The 24,010-nt window shown below is 39.1% G+C and overlaps 1 long non-coding RNA gene across 2 annotated transcripts in view; it reads right to left on the bottom strand.

Annotated features, from left to right (window-relative positions):
- Positions 1-5,482: 5,482 nt before the first annotated feature.
- Positions 5,483-24,010, bottom strand: part of LOC140682348 (uncharacterized) — a 29,704-nt gene continuing 11,176 nt past the window's right edge. The window contains exons 2-3 of one of the 2 annotated variants that reach the window (XR_012053970.1): positions 16,399-16,445; positions 5,483-6,999 (exon numbers count right to left, since the gene is read on the bottom strand). This is a non-coding gene — a long non-coding RNA (uncharacterized lncRNA). Of the gene's footprint in view, positions 7,000-14,206; positions 16,446-24,010 lie in introns of those variants that run through there. The other variant, XR_012053969.1, reaches the window with a different exon arrangement.

Consider the following 24,010-nt stretch of genomic DNA (forward strand, 5'->3'; position numbering starts at 1 on the left):
TTGTTCCCATTTGTTCTTGTCCATTCTGTCCTGAAAAAAATAATTTTAGCAGAACACTTCATCACTCTGTTTCTCATGCTGTTTTCCAAATGTTAAACACAACAAACCTGCCCAGTGGTCCTTCTCCACTCCTGCACTTTACTTGCCTACCTCCTAATCAATTATTTATCTATGCAGTGACATTCCTTTTGTAAGAGGGCTGTTTAGTTCCTTTCAAAAGCTTTTGTGAGAGAGTTGTGAAGGAATTTTAGAAAAAAACAGGTAGATTGCATTAAATGGATGATCTTTGTTCCTGTATCTGTTGGACTCTCTCAGAATTCTACTAGGTCTGTAAGGGTGTCTTCCTTTTATGAAAGCCATGATGTTTCCTTTATGGCCATTTTCACAGCATCTCTTAAAGATGTCAAGCCAGTTGTTACATGTGTCTCATGCTTAAATCTAGGGTTTAATTTCATATCTTTAACCTAAATATTTCTCTAAAAAATCATTGCTGTGACTCTGATCTTCTCACTATGTTTATTTTACTTGTTCAGTCCAAATAGGATAATTAAGGTTCTTCTTTACAGTTAAGGTTTATTCTTTATAATTGCAGTCTCTTTGATCTGCCTACAGTAGAAACTGTTGCCCTTCTCATATGGGGAGTAGAGTCAGTATTACCCTTTTCCCGTTTTATCTCAGAATTTTCATCCATGTGGATTCTGACTTGCTTGTTGAATTGTTAGTCTGCGCACTGAACTGGATTTTAAACTCTCCTTTATAATTCAATAATCAAAAGCTTAATGTATTTCAAAACTCTGTTTAGACATATATTTAACACACTAGCCCTTATGCCTTTAAGCAGGACATTTGTTCAGATCACCAGGTTGCGGGCTTAGTGAATAAGAAAAAAATGGGTTTTGTGATGATTATTGCTTCTACTATCTTTACAATATGACAATTCAGTCATCACAGTTTATCGCAGAGAGTTAGAAAACAAGCATTCCTTGCCATAGAAAACCCTCACCTTTTTCTCCAGTAGCACCTATCGCCCAACTAAGAACAAGTCTTGAAGCAAAGGTGGATTTACTTTTTTTGGTGAAAGTAGGCTTATGTTGTTGATAAAGCTGTGCTATTAAGACTATCAGACTGATGGTCCCAAAACAAAATTTGTGATCAACTGATATTTTTTCAGAACATTTAGCCAGCAAAATCACTAGATTACAGCATTCGGTTCCAATGCTTGCTTACATATATTGCTCTTTACCCCATGGCTGATAAGAACAAGATGTATAAGCACTCCCTGAAGCAAACAAATTTTTCTGTTTACAGCATAGATAATGTCATCCGTGGGCCACAGAGTCAGGTTCTCTGTTTTTTGCTTCTCTTTCTTTGCTGTGCTTTGAAATGACTGGGACTGCTGTTCTTATGCGTGATACCGTAATCAGTGTTGTCTTTATACACTAATTTTGCTCTGAATACATTTTCTAAATAGGGCCCTGTGGGGGACTTATCTAAGTGGAGGCTTGTTTTGTACATTTTGAATGATTTTACTTATGCCTAATATGCTCAGAACAGCCAAAGTAACACTGGTTTTGATACATCCAGTATTGAAGATTTACTTGCTTACATAAATGACACAAATAGAGGCAGCAGTGGTTTCTGAAGCACCTAAGTTTCCAAGAGGGGATTATGTGTGGGCTTGTTTGTTTGTTTTCCCTTTAGATATTGTCCAAACTCCCTATTAATATCTGTTGAAAATTTTCCCTATCATCATCAATTAAATTCAAGTTTAGCCTCCAATTTCCTGTTGTATTTTTGAAAACCTAACCTACTGTGCCTCACTTACCCATTTGGCAAATTAATGCACCATACAAACGCCCAGATTCTTTGCATCTATTTGTTTATTACCAGAATATAATGCAAATAGTAATTCTGACATTTGTTGTTTTACACAACATAATACATTTGATGGTTCAGAATTTTTAATGCATTGCTTTTGCTGTTTAGAAAACAAGATTTAAGCTAAAAGAAAAGTGTCATTCTATTAGTTTTTTATAGAGGGACAAAAGTATCATAATGTTATCTTGAGGTGGACTTTTCCTTGTCTTTCACCAACAATTTCATAGAAATAGCTGATGTTGCAGAACCTAGAACATTTGTTTCTGTCCAGTATCTATGCTAGACATCTCTCATATTCTTCTCTACACACATTTCTAGTGTTCTCTTCTGGTCCTCCTCTAATTTAAAACTTTATTTATACTCATACCCTGAACGGTCCGATGATAATGTGTTGATGTTTATCAGATTGATTGTCTCTTACATGACAATCTCTGCAGAAGAAATTGTTTCAGAAATTGCTTTTAGATGGTACTGATTTTCTTTGTGTATCTCTCCCCTTGGGTGATCCAACATTACAGATGCTGTGAATTAATTTGGTGCTCTGCTGTATGTACAACCATTGTGATACTGCATCACTGTTTTAACATTATTTTTGCTTCGTTACAGCATAAATGGAAAAATCCAAAGTATTTTTAAAACCTCAGGAAGAGATAGGGATAAAAACGTGCATTAGATATGATGAATCATATGTTCTTACAAAGAAGTTGAAGAAAGCTAAAGGGAAGGACTTTAAAGTTTTTTTCCATGTTAAAGTTGCTGTATTAGTCTTTAGATACTGATTCAAGCCAAATATTTCTATACATCAAAAATTGTAGGCAATAGTAATGTGAAGAACAAAATTATAATTAAGGTAGCTCTGTGTGAGCTGATCAGTTTTCAAGCATACACCTAGCACACATTAATGCTGGGCTACGTATGAAAATTAAATGAAAATTACACTGCCTCATTTTGAATGATTTTCTACCTCTAACCCCAGGAGCAGGAAAGCATAGTCATGGTCATCTTACTTCCACCACCTAAATGCTCACAACCACTGCTGGGGAATGTCTTTGTGGCAATGCACTGCTGAATGTGCCCTTGGGTGTAATTTTTTCTTTGTGGTAGAAATACGAGTTATAACCTTCCTGGTCTTTCTCTGCCTTCCTAAAGATCACAATCTATTCTGTTTAATCTCTCACTCTCCTTTTGACTTCCTGCGCTTTGTCCTCACTCTAGTGATGAAGGCTGCCATTGGCCTCTGCACATGAAAGAGATGATAAGAAGCAATGAACCCTTTGAAGATATTACTTTTACACTTCCAAAGTGAGGATTTGCTGGCATTCATGCCTAATCTTTGGTTCACTTCTGTCCTACATTTGATGGAATCCTCCTCAACTGATTGGTTGTCTTTAAAACTTGAATTTTCTCCTCTGAATGGGAAGTCACAAACTGTGAAATCTTAAGGGCAAAGTTTCTCCATTTAAAGATGCATAAACACATAGATGTGTATATATATTCTTGTGCTCTCCAGAATAATGGCAGACCAACAAAATTCCTAGAGTACATAAATCAAAACATAAAGGGCAGCTCATAGTTGCATCAAGATAGAAGAGAATCTGGTTTATTTTGTGTCATCTTCTGAAGCTTCCAGAATGAGTAACCACATCCATTGTCCCAAATTTTTCTCAAATTGTTCAAAATGAAAGGTACAATTCAACATTCAGTGGACTACAGTGTTCCATTTAAAGTCTCAAGGTCTCAGAGATTAAGACATAATTTCTGCATGACTCATATAATTCTGAGTAAAAAAACTTCTGACACACTATGATAAAACAGAAAAAAATAATACATTCTCAAAAATATGTATGACTGAGTCTGAGTACAGCCATATTCAGAATAAAAATGAAAAGGAATATATGAAGTATGCTTGCCCTGAAGGAAATCCTTATTGCTAGTTTTTTAAAGAGAATTTTCTGTTTGTATTTGATTAAAACTATACAATCTTTTCCAAGAATTTCCTCTCTGTACACTCAATAACCATATAGAAAAATTAAATAAAACTCTATGCATTTAGATTTTTGCTTGTTTTCAATTTTCAGTACTAATAATTGTCTCCCCTTCTCAGTCCATTTATCCTTTATGAGCCTGACTTGATTGAAACATTGTTCCCTCTATCCTTGTTCCTTATACATTAAAGATGGATCAGCACTATTCTTAAATTTTTGAATACTCTATTCTATTGCTTCTTTTTCATGTCAATAAGACAAAATGTTTATAGATCAAGAAATCTTTTAAAACTGTCTCTTTTATTTCTGATCATAATTCTACATAAGAATAAAGAAACAAATTCAACCAAATTAATGCTACACAGGCTGGTTCTTTTAAGTTCTAATTTTGCAGAACTGAAAATAATTATGAGTGTAAAAAATAATTATGAAAATAATTATCTAGAATCTGAAGCTGACTGAAATAATGACACCTTTTTAAAGAATATTTTCCAGTAAATGTCAAAAAACTGCATTCAGAGGTATGACAATAAGAGTGGTTAAACACCCTCCTGTGCATTCAACCCCCCCCCCCCCCCAAAATCTGGAGAATTTGAAGATAAAAGAGAAGCAGAAATTAAAATGTAACCAGCATGATTGAGAAGAACAGGAGAACAGTTATAAAAAAAATCAGAAATATAAAGAGGGACAAATTATGAGACCACTTAGTTTTTTTAAATTTTCTGGTTAGGTATTTGTTAACTCTGTTGTTAACTTTTTACCAAGTTGATAATAAAGTCTGAAAATTCCTAATACTGCTGTAGATTAATTTCTTGAGTGAGTTGAACAATACAGTCAAAACAGTAAAAAATTTATTTTTCAATAAATTTTGATTTTGAGAAAACCAGATGACATCGTCATAATGAAAGGTTATTTAATGTTTTCTATTTCAAAAATATTTCAGAATGTTCAACAGCAGTGGCTCTATTTCAATATAGATAAAATCAGGAAGCAAAGAGGATTTCTATCTACAGTGATTTAAACATATTTATGGTTTTAACAAGATTTGTAATTAAAACTTATTTTTAATAACTTCAGAAACAATGAGTAACAAATAATTCCTTGTGGATGCCAAACCATGAAATCCTCTTCTGATATTCAGATAGGATAGGCACAAGGAGACCTGAAATAAGGGAAAATGTTCAATTCAGTGAATAGATCAGGAATTTCAATAATCTCAGACAATTAAAGCCCATTTGCCTTGTGTTTAATGCTGAAGAGATAAATTTGGAAGGTAGGCTGAATATGCTAGGAGATAGCTCCTGTTTTCCTTGGATACAAAAATGTTACTTACAGGACATCAGTGACAGAAATAAGGTTCATCTTTTCAACACTCAAGCAATATGTCATAGCTGAATAATATTTAGTGTGTTCACAGTTTTTATGATCTAAAGAATAATGTTAGGATCCCACTCCTTAAACAGTATTAGTGTCTGATTATTAAGAGATAGTTCTGCCTGAATTGAGGTATAAACAAGGCCTTATGCCAAAGTCAATAGTATGAATTTTATTTAACAGCATGTGAGAGAGAGGGAGATAAAAAGAAATAGAGAGAGAGATTATAGTCACCAGCATGTGAGTTTTAGCAGCATCCTGATGGCTCTTCTTCTGGTCTTCTCAGTGGTGGGGGTCCCCAAAATGTTCATCTGGAGAACTATATACAGTCCACATCCCAGGTACGCAGAGCCTTACAATGTTCTCACAACTTGGAATGGCATTTGTGTAAGCAGTTGCTTCCTTTCCTGCAGTTTGCCATGGTGGGAATTTTTGTGTGAATAGGTTACCTAGATCTGCTTCACCAGGCCTGGCATCTTCCTCTCATTGTGTCTGAGCTTTTCCTACAGTCTACACAGTGGAATCTTGTCCAGTGTGCTAATTCCAAACCTTTCCATATAGGCCTGAAATTAACACTTTCCTGTTTGCCCTTTGAGACTGTTGGGGAGCTTTTCTTGTGGGAACTTCCTTCTTTGTCAGTGTTTGAGACAATTCATTGCATTCTTTAAGTGTAAGAGTGACAGCTATCTCTAGCAGTTTGCCAGTGTGCTTCAGTTTCCATGAAGATTTCTTTTGTCCAAAGGCATGAGAGAATCACTAAATTTTTGTTGTTGTTTTCTACCTTGATCTACTTTTTCTTCTTATGTCACCCTTCCAATTTCTTCATCTCCTCTGTTTTTACTCAGCAAAAGCAGTACAAGATCCTGTAATGCAGCAGTCAGTCATCAGCGTCTCTATAACTGTCATGTCTCAAACAGAACCAAGAGTGACAATGTACTTCAGAGGAAGTTCAAAAATTACAAATTATAGGTTTGCAATGTCTGGCCATAATTCAGCATCTTAGTCTATTTTAATTTAATCAGCTCCACCTGCTTACTTTGCTTAGATTTTGTACCTTAACTTACTTTCTCAAATATCCTAGAAGGGTGACTGATTTTTCTCAGATTTTGAATCACAGCAATATTGAAAATCATGATTTTACAAACATCCTTTAAAAAGACAAATTAAGAAAATCTCTTGAAACTTTCACTGGATTCCCAGGCAATAGTGCTGAAATATTTATACCTGCATTTTCCCTGTATCATTCAATAGTCTTTTTCTAACAAAATATGGGCTTTATTCAGTAAAGATTGCTTTGATTACTACCTAAGACACCACAGAAAAATTAAAATAACCTGTTAGGAGTTACTGGTCAGAATTGCTAGGTAAAGGGAGCATAGATAACTCTTACATTTTTGCCAGTTAACTGCCTGCTACAATAGTTTAAGACACACAATAAATATACTGTGCAAAGAGCACCATTTGTTGTGAAACACTGTGGAGAGGAGGACTTACTAATGGCAATGGATAAACTCATGTTAGGTTTTTTAGGGTATAGATATTTAATTTAATTGCTTTGTCCTCATGAAGATTTTTTATCAAATCTCTGTTGCGCTCTTCTTCGAATGGGAGGAAAATCCCAAACTTTTGGTGTTTGTATTTACTTGTCTTTTGGTCTTCCCCAGAAATATTCATGGCATCTTAATAGATGGTTTACTTTTCCTTTGAATTCCCATTTTTTATTTTCATCTTGGATTAAATTTTTTCTTATCTTGTAGATTAACTATAGGGAAAAAAGAAGGTAGTTTGGATTAGCTTGTATTATTTTTTAAAACTATTTTATCAACTATTTCTACTTTTGTTACATCATAGATCATATTAGAAAAACCACAGGTATTGTAGATTAAAATCTAAAATCACATGCAAAAAAAAATTAGGATGTTTCCATCTTTTTCTCTATAAATCATTGTTCTGCAATATTGTAGACCTTATTGTGGAACTACTTTTGCTTTTGTCAAATCTTAGGAACAAACTGGATTTGGAAAAGTGTTTAAAATAATTTTACATAAGACATTTATATATCTTTTTTCTTCAAACAGCAAAAAATATCATAAAAAATATAACTATTTTTTTTCTTTTTCAACATTTTTCACTTCTTCTGAAAACTGTTCTTGGGTGAAGGTATAAAACCATACTATTAACATGGCATTTTTTTGACAGCGAATACACTGTATCATTAACACATTATCAAAAACATCTGTCTATAAGTTTTTAAAGAGTTAAAGATAGTAAAGTTAAAAGTTTATGGATTTCTTGGCATTTTATTTCATTTTCCTGATTCCTTGAGAGTTCAGAATGGAAATATTTGTATTTAAATATATAAAATTATTTTTGACACACTGATGTCTTATTTTCTCACAACACTTTCATTTCTTCTTCTTTGAAATTGTGTATTGGCCGATTAAACCAATTTGAAATACATAATGAAATATCTTTTTTTGCAGATTGTTTACCTTTCTCTGCCAATATAAATGGTCAATTTGAAATAAAAAGCTCAGTTTATACAGCTGGAAAAAAACGAAGTCTATTATAGTTATAGGAAGCCACCTATGGGAATTTTTCTGAATGGTCAGAGCTCAGTTCTTGGTCTCTATTTTTTTTCACCCTGCACACTGATATTATAGCTGTGTTTGTAGATTGGTGTCAGTTCTCACTTTGTCCTTATGAATGTTCTGTGCAACAACCTGGACCCATTTTTGTAGTACATATAAAGTAAGGTAGCTCCACCCATTTCACTGACAGTTAAATGACACATGAGGATTTTCTTCCATCTGTCTATTTATTCATGCTTTTCTTTGTTTCCTTATTTTCACTCTGAACGTATTGGAAAAATCAAACAGGTGACATTTTCAAAAAATCAAAAATTTAATTAATATATAATAGTAACAGTAATCCTTTCATTACCTCAAAACCAGCCATGTTCATATTTTATTTAGTTATCAAAGGACTTCATCCATTCTCCCTTTCAGAAAACATGTACAATTGAAGTCCAGTCTCTCTCTGTTTCATTTTCCCGGGTGTGATCTCCACAAAAAAACAAGAATCATAGAGCCATTGGGATAGAAAAAGAAGTTTGTGATTATCAGGTCTAATAATTAATCCAGCCCTGCTAAGTCCACCACTAAACTGCATCCTTAATAGCCACATCTATGTGTCTTTTTAATACTTTCTGGAATGGTGACTCCAATACTTCCCTGGGCATCCTGTTCCAATGCTCAGCAATCATTTCTGTGTGGAATTTTTTCCTACTTTTCAATCTAAACCTTCCCTTGATCAACTAGACATCATTTCCTCTTGTCCTCTAGCTTGTTATGTGAGATAAGGGACCTAAGCCCATCTTTTGACAGCCTTATTTCTAGTTGTTGTAAAGAGTAATAATAATAATAGTAATAATAGTAATAATAGTAATAATAGTAATAATAGTAATAATAGTAATAATAGTAATAATAGTAGTAATAATAATAATAATATCCTCCTTTCCTCCAGGCTAAACAATCCAAGCTCCTTTAGCTGCTCCTCATGAGACTTGTATTCCTGATCCTTCATCAGCTCTACTGCCCTTCTCCAGAAAAACTCCAGCACATCAACATGTTTCTTTCAGTGAAGGACCCAAAATGTACACAGGATTTGAAGTGTGGCCTCACCCTATTAACAAAAGCTAGTGAATGTAAAGCAGACATTCTTTAATTTGGTCTAAATACTTTAGAGAAACATGTTAAAACTGAAAATTAATTATAAATTTGATCCACATATGCAAAGTTGGGAGTTACTCTCAACTACTTTAGGAATACTGGGAAAATTGAGGAATGAATAACTACTATGACACTTTAACTTTCTCTAATGTGTTGCCTTTATGAAAGACAACCAGGAGCCTGGTTCAGATGGCAGCACGGCGGCCTGGTCTCGTCCAAGCCACTCGGGCTAATCAACACACGCAGATACCAATATGGCAGACGGTTGAAAAGCCTTTATTATCCTATTTCGTGGGTTTATATAGGTTTAGGAGTCTTTGCTACGTCAGAGGGGGGTTTGGGGTCTCGGAGGATAGTGGGTAGTGGAATTTTACCAGGACAGGTGTGGCTACATTCTTTTCTGACTCCTGGGGTTAGCAGATAAGCAGGGGAGAGAGAGGGGGGAAGGGGTCTGTCTTTCCGTGACATCCCGGTAATCTTCCGCTCCGCCTGTCCCTATCTACCACACCTCCCCCCTCCTTATCATATACAAAATGAGGTAGTTGTAGATAGAGGCATTGGAGTGAGGTACAGACTTGTAACTTGTTAAGGAAAGGGTGGTTTAGTAGATTAGGGTAGATTTTTTAAGGCAGGTGCTGAAGGCTTTAGCTACTGACTGTGTTTGCAGTTTTTTGGTTTATAGCATTTGTTGGTGGCCTACGAACAGAATGTTTGCCCCTTCCAGACGGGCTTGAACAAACGAGACTAGTTTGTTCAGCAGGCATGGTCCTATGGTAATAGCCAAAAGCAGTATTGCCAGTGGACCTACCAGGGCGGAAATTAAAGTGGTGAGCCAAGGTGATCGATTGAACCAGGATTCAAACCAGCTCTGCTGGGTCTCCCTGTCTCTCTTTCTCTGAGCCAGTCTGTCTCGGAGTTCTGCCATGGAGTCTTTAACGACTCCCGTATGATCTGCATAAAAGCAGCATTCCTCCTTCAAAGCTGCACACAGTCCTCCCTGCTGCATAAACAAAAGGTCAAGTCCCCGCCTATTTTGTAAAACTACTTCTGAAAGTGAAGAGACTGATTTCTCTAGATAGGAGATGGATTTCTCGATCCTCTGCAGGTCCTCATCGATGGTAACTTGCAGCTGGGAGAGTCCGTGTTGCTGGGTCGCGATGGCTGAGACGCCCGTGGCTGTGCTAGCTGCTCTCAAGCCGAGCAGCATCGCGATAGTTATACCTGTGATGATTTCCCTTTTGTGGAGTCTGTTAGGTTCTTCGAGAAGATGGTATATTTTTTCGTCTGAGTGATGTAGGACCACCGTGGGATTTTCAGGTGTTGTCTGGCAGTTTGGTGGTCTGTTATCTCTTTCTGGAGCAGGGGTGTGTGTGTCACTGGGATGGTTCACAAGCGTGCCCTGCAAACAGAACTCATAGCTTCTCATTAGTTTTGTTTTGAGGGTCAAGTTCGGTTGTTAGCAGTGGTGTGCAGCAGTGGCTCTCATGGTCTCACCACATGGGGGTTCTGACTGCCACAGAGGCAGCACGTCCCCCACATCCCCGGGGGCTTTCTCCCCACTTTCATGGCCAGGGCTACCCCGGGGTCCCGTATCGGGGCGTCTCTTGCTGACCTTGCGGCACGCGCGCCGTTATTTGCGGTGGGAGGGGGCTGGGTTCGCCCGCGCGCCCCCCCCCCCCCCCCGCGCGCTCCCGCCCGCGCGCTCCCCCCCCCACCCGCGCGCTCCCGCCGGCTCGGAGGGGTCGGTAGAGCTGTTGCCAGGCTCCGCGCCGGAAATGAAATGCCAGCGTACTTCCGGGGCCCCGCGCCGTTTTGTTCGGCCCCGGGCTCGCTCCTCCCCGCGGGGGAGGGGCCGCTCCCGCCCCCCCGGCTCGCCGCGCCCCCCGCGGGGGGTGGTTTTTCCCTTATATGGTGGCGGCGCCTGGCGCGGCCGCTGATTGGCTCTGTGTCCCGAGCCGCCCTCCGCCCCTTTCTCCCGCGCGCGCGCGCCCTTGAAGTCGCGCGGTGTCCGGGTTTTCGCGCCGGGACCGCCCGGGCTCCGCCCCCCTCCGCGGCATTCGGCGCCATTTTCAAAACGACCGCATGGCCGCGCGGCCGGGGATTCTCCCCGAGCCGCGGCCCCTGCGACTCCGGTCTCTCCCGCCGGCTCTCGCCAAGAGCGCCCCGCGCGCGGCTGCGCCTTTGACCGCGGATCTCTGACCGGCGGCAGGACGGATTGGGGAGCGGCGGCTTCTCGGGGTTTTTCTGCGGCGGGGTTTTCGCGGGGGTTTTTCGCGGTGGGGGTGTCCCGGGGGTTTTCTGCGGCGGGGGCGTCCCGGGGGGCTTCTGCGGCGGGGTTCGGCGCTGCTCCGCTCGGCGCGCCGGCGGGGAAGCGGCGCGGAGCCGCGGGCGGGCTTGGGTTCCGGCGGGAGCGGAGTCGCGCTGCTCGGAGCGCGCTCCGGCGGGGTCGGGGCCGCGCCGCTTGAAATGCGCCGCTCCGGCGGCAGCGCTGCCTCTGCCGGGCTGGGCTGGGCTCAGCTCCGCGGCGGGGCCGGGCTGCGCTCTGATCCGGGGAAGGGGTTGTCGCGCTGAGCCCTCTCGGGTCTCCGGTCCCGGGTGGACCCTCCTCAGGGACGGTCTGCGCTTTCGCCCCCCCCCCGAGCTCGGGTTTGACTAATAAACACGTGCGCGCTGCATTCTGCGTCTTTTGTTTTTCTATTGCTTTGCGTGGGGTTTCTTTTACCTTGCCCCGTGCCGTAATGCTTTCGCTTGAGGATTTTGCTTCTCCGGCTAGCGTGGCTGTATACTGTTCCCATATCCCCGGATGCATGGCATCCACTGAGCATTCGGCTGCTCCAAGCCCAGGCAGCCTTGCTATAGCAAGATAAAAGTTCCTGAGCTTAAACGCGATATTCCATTGCCTCATACTTACGACCCATGCGACGCTGCCTATGACGCTCGCGGGTCCGGGGACGTCTCCCCTACGCCTGGGTACGGTTCCACCGTCCTGGCCGCTGCTTCTGTCCAGGTGAAACCCGTCAGCCGGGCAAATTTTTCTTCTTTTGTCCCGGGTTTTCGGCACCAGTATGTTGCCTTTATGAAAGACAACCAGGAGCCTGGTTCAGATGGCAGCACGGCGGCCTGGTCTCGTCCAAGCCACTCGGGCTAATCAACACACGCAGACACCAATATGGCAGACGGTTGAAAAGCGTTTATTATCCTATTTCGTGGGTTTAAATAGGTTTAGGAGTCTTTGCTACGTCAGAGGGGGGTTTGGGGTCTCGGACGATAGTGGGTAGTGGAATTTTACCAGGACAGGTGTGGCTACATTCTTTTCTGACTCCTGGGGTTAGCAGATAAGCAGGGGAGAGAGAGGGGGGAAGGGGTCTGTCTTTCCGTGACATCCCGGTAATCTTCCGCTCCGCCTGTCCCTATCTACCACACTAATGTTCTTTACAGATCAATTCTCAATCTTCTAAGAAAAATTTTGTCATAAAGGCTCATGTGCAAGAGAAAAATGAATCATGAATGCACTGTAGCTAAATAGAATCCGGGAAGGAATTATGACAAAAAAGAATAGTGGAAAATCTTCCTAAGATTTCAAAAATAATTTTAAACTATGTAAGAATTGATTTCTAGTTCAGAACCTTTTTTCTTGAACTCATTAACTTGGGAGAAAGTGAACCATGGGTCTTGAGAGTAATTTTATAAAGTTGTAGTGAATATGATCAAAAACCCCACAATAAACCAGATAGTTTTTCAGAAAAGATATGTCAAATTCTCTGTATTCTAAGTCAGCTTGGAGACAGTCAACACTACAGTGATAGCTAAATATTAGAAGTAGAGGCGTACATTTACTCAATAAATCCTTCTGAGCAATGTAGGTTGATTCCTATTAGCAGTGCACAGAATTATTTTCTTTTTGCTGTAGTTTTTGAGATAAATCAAGTATTTTTTGTTATTACTTTAATTGCCCTGTATATCACATTTTATATCTAAGTGACTGAGTGATTGGGTTCTCTGTTTAGAGTGACATTACAGTATCTTGGCTATTTCTTAGAAAACTACTTTTGGTTTTTTGGTTTATATTAGAAAAAAATTTCAGTTCTTTATGTACAATTTCTGAGTAATAAAATATCTTGTGACAAAATCTGTGATAACAGGTCTTATCTATATTGCCATACAAACCCAATTATAAATACATTAATAAAATGAGGGCTACTGTTTGTTAATCTGAAGAATGGTGATGTGAAAAGAAAAATGCAGGAGAAAACTGGCAATGGTTTTGCCCAAATGTTTGATATTTCCTTGCTATAAGAGCAATGACAATCTGGGGTAGATCTTTCCAATAGGAAAAGTAGTACTGGGAAGCCTGGATAGCCTTAAAATTTGAGCTTGGGGTCAACCAGTTCACCAAAGTGATTTTATAAGTCAGTCTTGCTGGAGCAAATTTCAAAGTCTCTGGTGTTCTGGAATACTAAAATTTCATTTTCCCAACAAACTATTAGCTAATTACTCTCTTTTTAGCAGAGATTTTTTTTTTTTTTATTAGAATTGTGGTAATGTGGGAAGTGAACAACACCACAGAAATGAAGATACTATTTAAACATTTGGAAGACAGAATATTCGATGATGCAACAAAGTTATTTTGTAATCTCAGATTTGTAGATTACTTTTTAAAATTCTGTTACTAATGCTGTTCTCACTGATCCTGAATGTCATCACTTTTACTTTGATATCTAAGATTGGCAGTTCTAACAAAGAAACTGAGAGATGCATGCTTAATGAGACTGAACTTTTCCCATCTCTGGAGGTATTCCCCTTCAGGTCAGGACTTAGACATATGGATGGGTTAGTCCAAGGGAATTTGCAGTATTGTTTCTAATCTAATATTCATTCTCTGGATTTACTAGTATAGAAATTATTCTTCCAGGCTTTCAATCTGGCTAGCCTCATTAGTACTAAAGATTTTCTAGTATGAATAGAAAAAAATAAAACCTTTGTTTTCATTTACACTCTTGGTAGTGTAAGACAGAACAAGGTAAATATTACAGACAAGAATATCCTCCCAAAAAGTAAGTTTTTCATGATGATTGCAGCTAGAATTGATAAGAGACTCCTAAAATCCTCCTGTTCCTTCCTGGTCAATCCTGCTGTCATGGTTTGACACTGGCACAATGCCAGCACCCCCATGAAAATGCAACCTCTCAATTGAATGCTGTGAAATACGATCGAGAACAGAGCAAAGCAGGCCCAAGCTTAATAACAAGGGGAAAAACTTTATTAAGCTACTACTACTATACTACTATAAAAGAAAAAAGAAAGAAAAAATAAACCACACACAAAATTCAAAATGAAAACCTTTCAAAACATTCATCCTCCCAACACCCAACTCCAACAAACCACAGCGAGACACACCCTGGACCCCAATCAGGTTTCCACCCTCCAGACAACCAACACTCAGTCCATCGAGGGAGAGAGGAGTCTCTCCTGTGCCACAGACCCCTCAAGAACCACAGCTGCCACATCCTGTGTTTCCATGTCATACATGGAACTGCCCGGAGAAAATCTGCCAGTGTAACACTCTCCTTTCCTTGCACAGTGCTCTCACCACCAATGCATGGATGGACAGACTGCTCTTAGGATTTTTTTTTCAAGGATGCTCTGCCAAGAGGGAAAAAACAACAGTTCATTTTTTTCATTTTTGGGACCGCAGTCCCCCCCATTTCCTCCTGGGGGCGAGGGTCTCCAAGAACAGAGATCTTCTTCTCTTCTTCATCTCTGAAGACAGGGGGCACCACCACAAACCTCCTTAACTTTTCTCTGTTCGCTCCACTTCTATCTTTTCCCAGCTGAAGCATGGTCTCTTTGGCTCACCGGCATCCTCCTAAAATACAGTCTCTCTTGGAGGAGAAGATCGGTTCAGTCTGTGGCTACCAAGAAAAAGTCCAGCCAAAAAGCCACTCCATCATCTCCTCCCACCTAGGATTCCTCCTTCTAACATCCCAGGGTCCTGGCTGTCTCTCTTCCCCTCTTTCAAACTGAGGAGGAGTAAAATTTCACAAAGATTTCATTTTTCAAGGAAGGGTTAAAAGTCCTGACTCTCCTGGCTGGCTCTCTCCCCAGGCTCCAGCTCCCATGGGCAGCTGGACACGTTCAGGCCTCAACCCCGCTCTTCTTCCCCGCGGCTTACTGCTGACAAAATTGCCACTGTTTCTTTCTCTCTCTCTCTCTCTCTCTCTCTCTCTCTCTCTCTCTCTCTCTCTCTCTCTCGACTCTGAGGGGGGGGGGGGACAGAGACATCCCAAATTTCCCCACCCTTCCATCTGCAGGGGCCCAGCCTGGTTCCAGCCCCCTCCACCCTTCGCCCTACCCCAAGCTGGGCCGCATTGGTCCCCTCCCCCACCCAGCCACGGGCCAGGCAGGGGCGAGTCCTGCACTGCACCCTGACCGGAACCAAAGAGAGCGAGTTCTCCTGGGAATTCTGCTTTTAACCCCTCTGTGTTCTCAGAGGCGTGTCCACCTTCAATTGGCCACCCCAAGTGTCAGTATCCAAACCTGACCCCTGAATGGATTGACCTCTTTCTTCTGACAAAATTATTTTTCCATGTCAAACCATGACAGCTGCATCTACATCCTGGCAGAACTCTTGCACATACAAACAATTTAATCTCTCTTTTTAATTATTAGAGACCAAGCAGTGACCTAGGATAATATTTATCTGCCCAATCCTGCCCTATGATTCCCACAATTGCCACATTCTAGCTCTTGAGGATCTCAGCTACACATTCCTCTTCCACAACATTTACAATCTACTTTCATGCATTTTGTAAAGCACCCCTGTGTCACTGCATGCTTTACTCAATTTGCAGTGTCCTCAGTACAACTTACTCCATGTAAATGTATTGAAACTGCTCATTGTACATTTACCTGGTTGAGGAGAACAGTTTCACCAAATATATTTTGAAAAAACAATTAAATACATCAATTCCAATTCAGTTCTGTCTTTAACATGTATGTTTTTTATCCCTGAAATGTCTATAGTAGACAGAATGAGATCAGAGATAAAAATCACATCTAATTTCATACTTTCTCCAGATTAATTTTATTGACCTAGGGCTGCTTAAGAAGGGGTATAGATGCACATCTCTTAAAAGCCTAAGAAGCTGGAGGCAACTGGTTGCAGCCGCAATTAAAAAACTAGGAGAAAAAAATATTTCACTGATCTCTGAAGCTTCTGCAATGGAATGAAATTTGTTGACTGGTGTTGTCCCAACTAATCCTAGTAAACCACTTCATTCTTAGCACTGAGAGCACTGTGGGAGGCAAGCAGCTGCAGTGAATTCACCTGTGTGACCTGGCAGTCAATTTTCAATAGAAAACCAGAGTAACTATTCTCAAGTAGCCTCAAGGTAAACACTTACAATCACAGGTACCTGGTATCAACTTACTGGTTTCATCTCTTCGAGTATCCTGTTGTAGCTGCGACCAGAATCCCCTGTTTATAGTCAGACAAGAGAGGAATGAGACAGAATTTGTGAATCCCTATTGAACTGCAGAGAGCAATGTCCTTACTGATTTAAGGTAGTACCTAGCTAAATCTAAAGTATGCAGTATCTGACTGGGTTTATTTTTATCTCACCTGCTGACAAATCCTTTCTCCTTCCATCACAAAGCACTACAAGTGTATTAAAAATGACACAGATTTATCTTGTCTGTTACTATCTTTCTGTGCGTCTTCTTTTTGTATATTTTACTTTCTGATGAAAATGCAGGATGCATAACAGTCCAGTGACAGTGGATAAAAACATTCAGCGTACTATGTGCCATATTTATTAATGTGCAAGAGTATTTCAATGCACAAGCAACATGACAAAATTGTCTCCCCTAAGAAGTAGGAAACCATGCATTATAGCTTCAGCATAGGAGTAACGACATTGACAGAATGGAGTAAATTATTTATGTAAGTTGGGCTGCTTCAGGATGTCTCATGGGTACTTTGAATGTAATTGTCTTATTGCATCTTTTCTTAACCTTCCTTCCTTCCTTCCTTCCTTCCTTCCTTCCTTCCTTCCTTCCTTCCTTCCTTCCTTCCTTCCTTCCTTCCTTCCTTCCTTCCTTCCTTCCTTCCTTTCCTTCCTTCCTTCCTTCCTTCCTTCCTTCCTTCCTTCCTTCCTTCCTTCCTTCCTTCCTTCCTTCCTTCCTTCCTTCCTTCCTTCCTTCCTTCCTTCCTTCCTTCCTTCCTTCCTTCCTTCCTTCCTTCCTTCCTTCCTTCCTTCTTCCTTCCACTCACCTGTGCAATTGTCGTTCATGTTCACTCATAAATATTTCCTTTAAACTTATCACTAAATCGCCTACTGAAAATCACTGAGTCGGTGACGGACAGGAAGGTAACCCTTAAGGAACAAATACAGGAAATTATGTTATGAAGCTCCATGGACAACTGAATGTCTCCATGAGCCATGGAGAGCAAAACTGGACAAGACCTAGGCACTGCTTCCTTCATCAATTCTGTTCTCAAATCTTCTCAGTTCTGGCCATCTCCCTCTCCTCTCCCTTGCCTTCTCCATTTCCCTTTATTGTCTTCATTTCTTGAGAGGGCATTTAAATATTTTTTGCATTTTCCAAAGTTTCCTGACTTGAACCTGGTGATCTTTGAAGATATAGAACAAATTAAACTTTCTGCCTTTTGACTCAATATTGACTAATTTCTATGCACACTGTATGACATTTTCCCTGCAGGTCTACATGCCAGCTCTCCTTGTGAGACAGGAGGTGCTCACATATTAAAAATCTCATCAGCCTTGCTGACAGCCTATTTGTGCTGTATCTGTTACTGCTGAGCTTACTGCTTTGTCTTTGTGAGCCATTATTCTCTTTGATTCCTGTTGCTAAGAAATGGCTGTAGCAACCAAGCTGTTTAAAGACTTGTGCTTTGAAAGGGAATCAGAACTGTTAAAAGTCTTTATTGCTTAAATCCTCCTGTGTAATATCATTCAAGTCCCCTCATAATAGTGATGATTATAGGATCTAATCATAACTCTATGGGCATGAATCTCAACGTTGATATATCTTGTAGCTGAGCTGCATAATGTCTGAGAAGCATTCAGCTCCTGCTGCGCTCAACATCTGAACAACAAGAGAAGTCTTCCCAAAACACATATTGCTATTGTTATCATTATTGATAGTATGACTTCATTATTTTAATGATCAGGTAATGATTCTTTTTCATTATATTACTGCTCAATATATAGTTTCTGTCATAATGGAGTTAATGTTTTTTAATCAAATGAGGGCTTCTATCTCATCTGCTGATTTTAGTATAATTAAGTAGTATATTTGTCTTTGGATGTTTTACTGCAAAAATGTGGCAGGCAGTCTAGTGTGCCATTTAGGAATATTGAATAATTCACTCCTCTGAAATTTTATCTAACAGCAGTCATTTTGAAACCCATTAGAATGGGCTTCATCAATAAATAAATAGCATATCAACCAGTTTCCTATTAAGCCAGAGCAACAATGTTATATTTAAAAGTGTTCAGATATATCTGCTTTCTGAATTTCATACATCAGAGATCTTTATGCTTTGCCATAACCTAGATTGCATTTTAATTTGTTATGTTTCTTAAAAACAGAGTACTTTTCCTATGCTTTGTCATTGCAGACTCTTCCTTGACTGTTAAAACTATACAGTTGCCATTTCCAAATAGTCTGTGTTTTTCATTAAAATCATTATTGGTTAAAACAAAAAGATAACTATTATGAAGCCCCAGACAAAATGATCAAAAGCGACTTTGAAAGTTTAGCCAGTCCAGTCCTTCTTCATAAGGAAAAGGTTTTCATAAGTTTTCACTAGTGCTCCTTTCAATTATGAATTTTATCCTGAATCTTTATTGAAGCAAAACTGGGCTTTTCTGTAGTCTGCCTTTGTCCTCACACACACAAACACACGTACACACACAAAATTTGACTCAGATTTTCAGAAGTTGCCAAAAGAGTTGTACTTATTATGATCAGGACCACAGCCTGGATGTCTGGAGCCTAAGCCTCCAGAATATGCCTCAGCATTTATATGCCTTCAGTCAACATGCTTCTTGGAAAGGGAATGACAGAGTCAGATGCGTCACCTCCCCACCCACCTACTATTCATTTTCTCTCTGTTTTGCCTATGAAGACAGTATCAGTTATAAGAAAATCTAAGTGGGAGCTGGCTAGCTTATCTCTTCTTTCGCACTAGAAAATTACTTCATCTGTGTTGAGGTAGGGCAGCAGGTCTCCTGTACAAGAAACAAATAAGGGAATGAGGAGTATGTGACCACTTGCCCTGAGCTGAATGTGTATTGTCAGAAATTTAAATATCAGAGCAGGAGAAAACTGAATTAAGCTTGTCTACTTAATACTTGTCTTCTACATTGTGCTTCACCAGGAGATGTCCAGGTCCAGGGTATTACTTTACAAGTATTTTTAGTATGAAGCTGCAAATCAATGGTGAGCAGAAACCTCTATTGACAGTACAGTGAGAATTTGTAAGGTAAAAGGCAGATAGTAAACTGTTGCAGTGCAGTTTTATTTAGTCAGTTGTCTTTATTAATGTAAGTTATCCTTTATGCTCCCCCATTTGTCCCCTCACAGTTGGTTTGATCCAAGTTGTTTAACCCAAAAGTTCCCACCACTTGTCTCCCCAGTTATCTGTCAATCTTCTCTTCCTTTTTTTTCCTTATTTGGTTCCATCAATCTGAGTTTGTTTATAACCTTTTGGTTGTCAAGTCTGTAACCACCCCCAGTTTCTTTGAGAAAGTTCTGTAGCAATCACCCCAGTTTAACTTTGCTATTTGTCCCCTGAACTTTTGTACTCCCCTGTTATTTTATCATTGGTTTTTATAATTGATACCATCCCTCTCTGGTTTATCCTCATTGGGTGAGACAGGTTTGCACCTCTGTCCGCCTGCTCCCTATTTAAGTTACTGTAATCTTGGATATTTTTGGCATTTGTTCATGCACCCACTCAGAAGGCACCTTTCTTACCCCACCTGGGGAAATAAAGGACTCTTTGGGCTGGCACACAAGTGTCCTTCTCTCATCCCTTCATCTCCTCTCAGCGTGCAGATTTACCGAAGCTGCTCACCCACAAGCAGCGCTCAGCACCACCAGGGTGGCAGACGCAGTTCCCCTGGGGGGCCTCTCTTGTGGTGGCCTCCTGTCCTCACATGGGCAGTGCTAGCTGGCTCATCCCATCTGCCTGAGGTCGTGGCAGGTAGCTGCCATAATAAACTTTGGCCAAAATTTGCACTTCTCTATCCTATCAAAATTATATAATATACTGGTCCTTTTGAAGATTAATTTTCTTTACTTCTGTCATTAAAAATGGTGGCTCATGAAAAAATACAAAATTCCTTTAAAAACAAGAATAAAATTTTGGCACCTATGACACACAATCTTGTATTCCTGTGGTAGTACCTAGATAACTGGAATGTGCTGAAAGTTCTTCCTTTCCCAAATATACTGGTAGGTTTCCAGAAGCTGGTTATGGATTTCTGGGTCTTGTACATTTTTGTAGAAAATTGAATGACAATTTTTAAAGTTTATAACAGTGTTTTTGAAGTAAAGCAATACTCTGCACATTACAAACTGACAAGAACAAACTGGGTTGTCACAGCTTTTATTAGCCTTTCTCCTTGACAGTACATCTCACTGACTTAGGCAACCTCCAAAATAATCTTGTGCATGATCTGAGATGTGATAAACTATCTCTCCCTGTTACTGATGTTCTCTCTCTGCTCAGAAGGGTGGTATTAAATCAGATGGAATATGAAAGGCAGGTTATTCTTTACCAGTATTAACACTCGCTATGTCAAACAGTGCAAATCATAAGTTATGAAGAACAGCATAACAAAAGGGAGTAAGATTTGTTGATCAGTCAGTAAAATCTCATGCAGCTACTGGTGGTTTGTTTCTGTGGAGCCGCTGAAAAGGGTATCGACTCTGAAGTAAATGACAATTATGAACTGAATGATGTTTTAAAGTAAAAAAATGTATACAGGATTCAAGATTTTTACTAGAGACAGCCTGATATACATTGACTATACACAGATATATATTGTAACTTAATGACCAGTCATATCTATTGCTGTAAATCTAGTGTTCTTTTCAGACTCAAATTGATTTCCTTATTTGGGGGAAAGTGGAGGAAATAAATTTCAAGGAAATTGATTTATTTCCTGTCTTCTATTTTTCTATTTTTCTATTTTTTCCCAAGACTTCTCAATTTTTTTCTCCACTTGTATAAACTGGTAATAAGGCATCGCCTTACCAATTTTCAGAAAGATTTGCAACTGATCAGCAAGTTACCACAATGTGATGAATATTTTGAAATTGGCCACACTTTACTCCTCCACTGAAATCTGTGATAAGTACTGCTTTTGGCATGGCTGTGCCATCCTTGCTGTGTTGGTAAATCTCTTTAGACATATGTGGAATATACCAATCGGTGTCACTCTGCTAATGTGGTTTATAACAGCTTTCACAGAGATAAACATTAAACCAACAATCTGCCTCACTTGTAAGCTTATCTCTTCACACATAGGTATGTTTTCCAGAATTAGCATGCGTGAACTTTTCACATCTGCAGTAGCTGAGTTTCATATCATCAAAATTTCGTACTGCAGAGAGCACATTGCACAAGTAGACTTTGAGAAACTAGGACTCATTCTATCTGATGGATTGGGGCAGCAAATTCAGTGTTGCCACTTCGGAACTCCTGGAAAGACCAGAAACACACAGTTTATGGTAATAAGTATTTGCTTCAGTGAATCTGATCCAGCACTTTTGTAGCTGATAAGCTAAGATGTGATATGTCACAGTTTGCTTTTTTTTCTTGTTAAAACAACATTCAATTGTGAGATTATAATACCAATACTTTTGTTAGGAAAGTAAGGTTTTTTCTTCCTTAATTATTATTGAGAATGCAATATGCTGTGGCATTGATTTTTGCAAAGATCTCCAAAAAAGAGTTTCTGTTAAAAAAGCTCCATATGGCAAAAAAACTTCTCAGATGCAATTAAAAAGGATTAATGGACTTTTATGGACATTATTTTTTTTAAATTGAGAAAAATTCTTTAATCTAAAATTTTATTTTTCTTATAAAAGTCATAGGGATGCTAGGTGTAACTAAAACTAATCTAACCTATTAAAATATGGTTATTACAGGTCAAAGTCTTTCCTCTTATAGCATTATGTTTTATCACATTAACAAAATGGTCACAGAAACATGGTACATGCAAAAATTATTGAAAATACCAACAGACTCAAAACATGATTTTTTTATGGCCCATTTCTAATTTTTTTCCATGTTTACTTATAAAAACAGTCAAAAGAAAATTAATCTTGCTTTACTGTTTCTTGTGGTTAAGCAAATAATTAGAAATATCCATAAAATTCTAGGCACCTAAATAAATCTTTTAAATACAAACCCATTTATTTTCCCAGTCTCTGTAACTGTAATATATAGTGGGTTGATATGGAAATGTGCATGATTTCCCAAATACTTCTGTTGCCTCTCTTTCTGCCATGATGTGTTCAACAACAGAAAATGATAAGTCTTTAAGATTTATCTCATTTAATATCCTATTTGTTTGAAGATCAGTGTGTATATGTAAGTATAAACATAAATTCCCTGTAAGATCCAAATTTTCTATAATATTAACTTTTCTTTGAGCTGTGTAGGCAAATCAACAAAATACCAGTTACTCGGGAGAAAATTTTGAGGAAAAATAAAATCTTCAAATTTCAAAAGCTATAATTCTTATATGCAATAATAAAATATTCCTGTACTGAAGGTTTTAGACAGCCTGATCCTACAAGTCTGGCCAAACCAAATTACCAGCATACTCATCTCACGCTCAAACATTCTGAATGTATCCAAAATGGGAGTTTCCCTTGGCTTATGGAAAGGCAGCAGAACTGGTTGTAAAGGCAGTTAGGGACCCTGGAGAACAAGCTGGTAACATAAATAGGGTTCTAGAGTGATTACGATGGAGTGATGGGCTTCTTGAGTCATTACTACTCAGTGGGTGCATCTTTCCTTTATTCTGTAGGCTTGACCATCCAAAATCATCACTTCAATGCATTTTTACTATGATTTCCTGCATGCTAGAAGTCACAGCTTCTAGCAGTATGTTAACAGTGAATACACAATTAACAGCTGACTAATAAGCAAATTTAAACAGCCTGAAATTTCATATGTAGAAAAATGTACCTCTATAGTATTTGTATCCATAGAGGGAACTTCACAAAGCTAGATTACAAGGAAGCAAATTGTTTTTAAAAGGCATTTTGCAAGCATGTGCATAGTCATTGACTTGCAAGTATATCTTTAACAGATATTAAGGAAGTGTGTCTTAATTAAACTCTTTTTCATGACCATATTTGCATTTTAATGTTTGTGTTCCTACTTATGAAATAAAACAATGGATGTTTAATGTATTACAATTCTACAGATGCACACGTGTAGCTCTTTTATATTCCTGTAGTTAAAATTCCATTACCAGTTCTAATGTAATCTTCTAGTTTATACAAATGCTCATGGAACAAAATGTTGCAGTCTAGTATGGTGTCAAATAAAGTAAACACAAACTCAGTCAAAAATGTAATTGAATTTACCAGTTGCAAGCAGATTATTCCCATCTCTGGATTGTTTTGGTAGTTTGCATAAAAAACAAGTATTGTAGTAGAGCTTCACTGTTAATATTATTTTCCTAACAGTTTGAACGGTATTTTTATGAGGGTGAAAACCAGTTGTCATACTCTGTTGGGTGATCCTGCCTATGTATGAAAATATAAATGCCATTTATTTCCAGGAATGCCTGAAAAACGAGAAGGCACTACGCAGTTACTGACTTTGATCAACTATTAATAATGTCATCTCTGTCTGCTGATTTTCTTCTTTTTTACAGCTGTTTTTTCATGTCTTCTAGTATCTTTATCACACAAAGATTTTATCCCTTATAGATATCACTATTATGATGTGCTCATTTGAGGAAATGTACTACCCTGTACAGTACTACC

Source organism: Taeniopygia guttata, chromosome 2 (assembly GCF_048771995.1).
Source record: "Taeniopygia guttata chromosome 2, bTaeGut7.mat, whole genome shotgun sequence".
NCBI lineage: Eukaryota > Metazoa > Chordata > Aves > Passeriformes > Estrildidae > Taeniopygia > Taeniopygia guttata.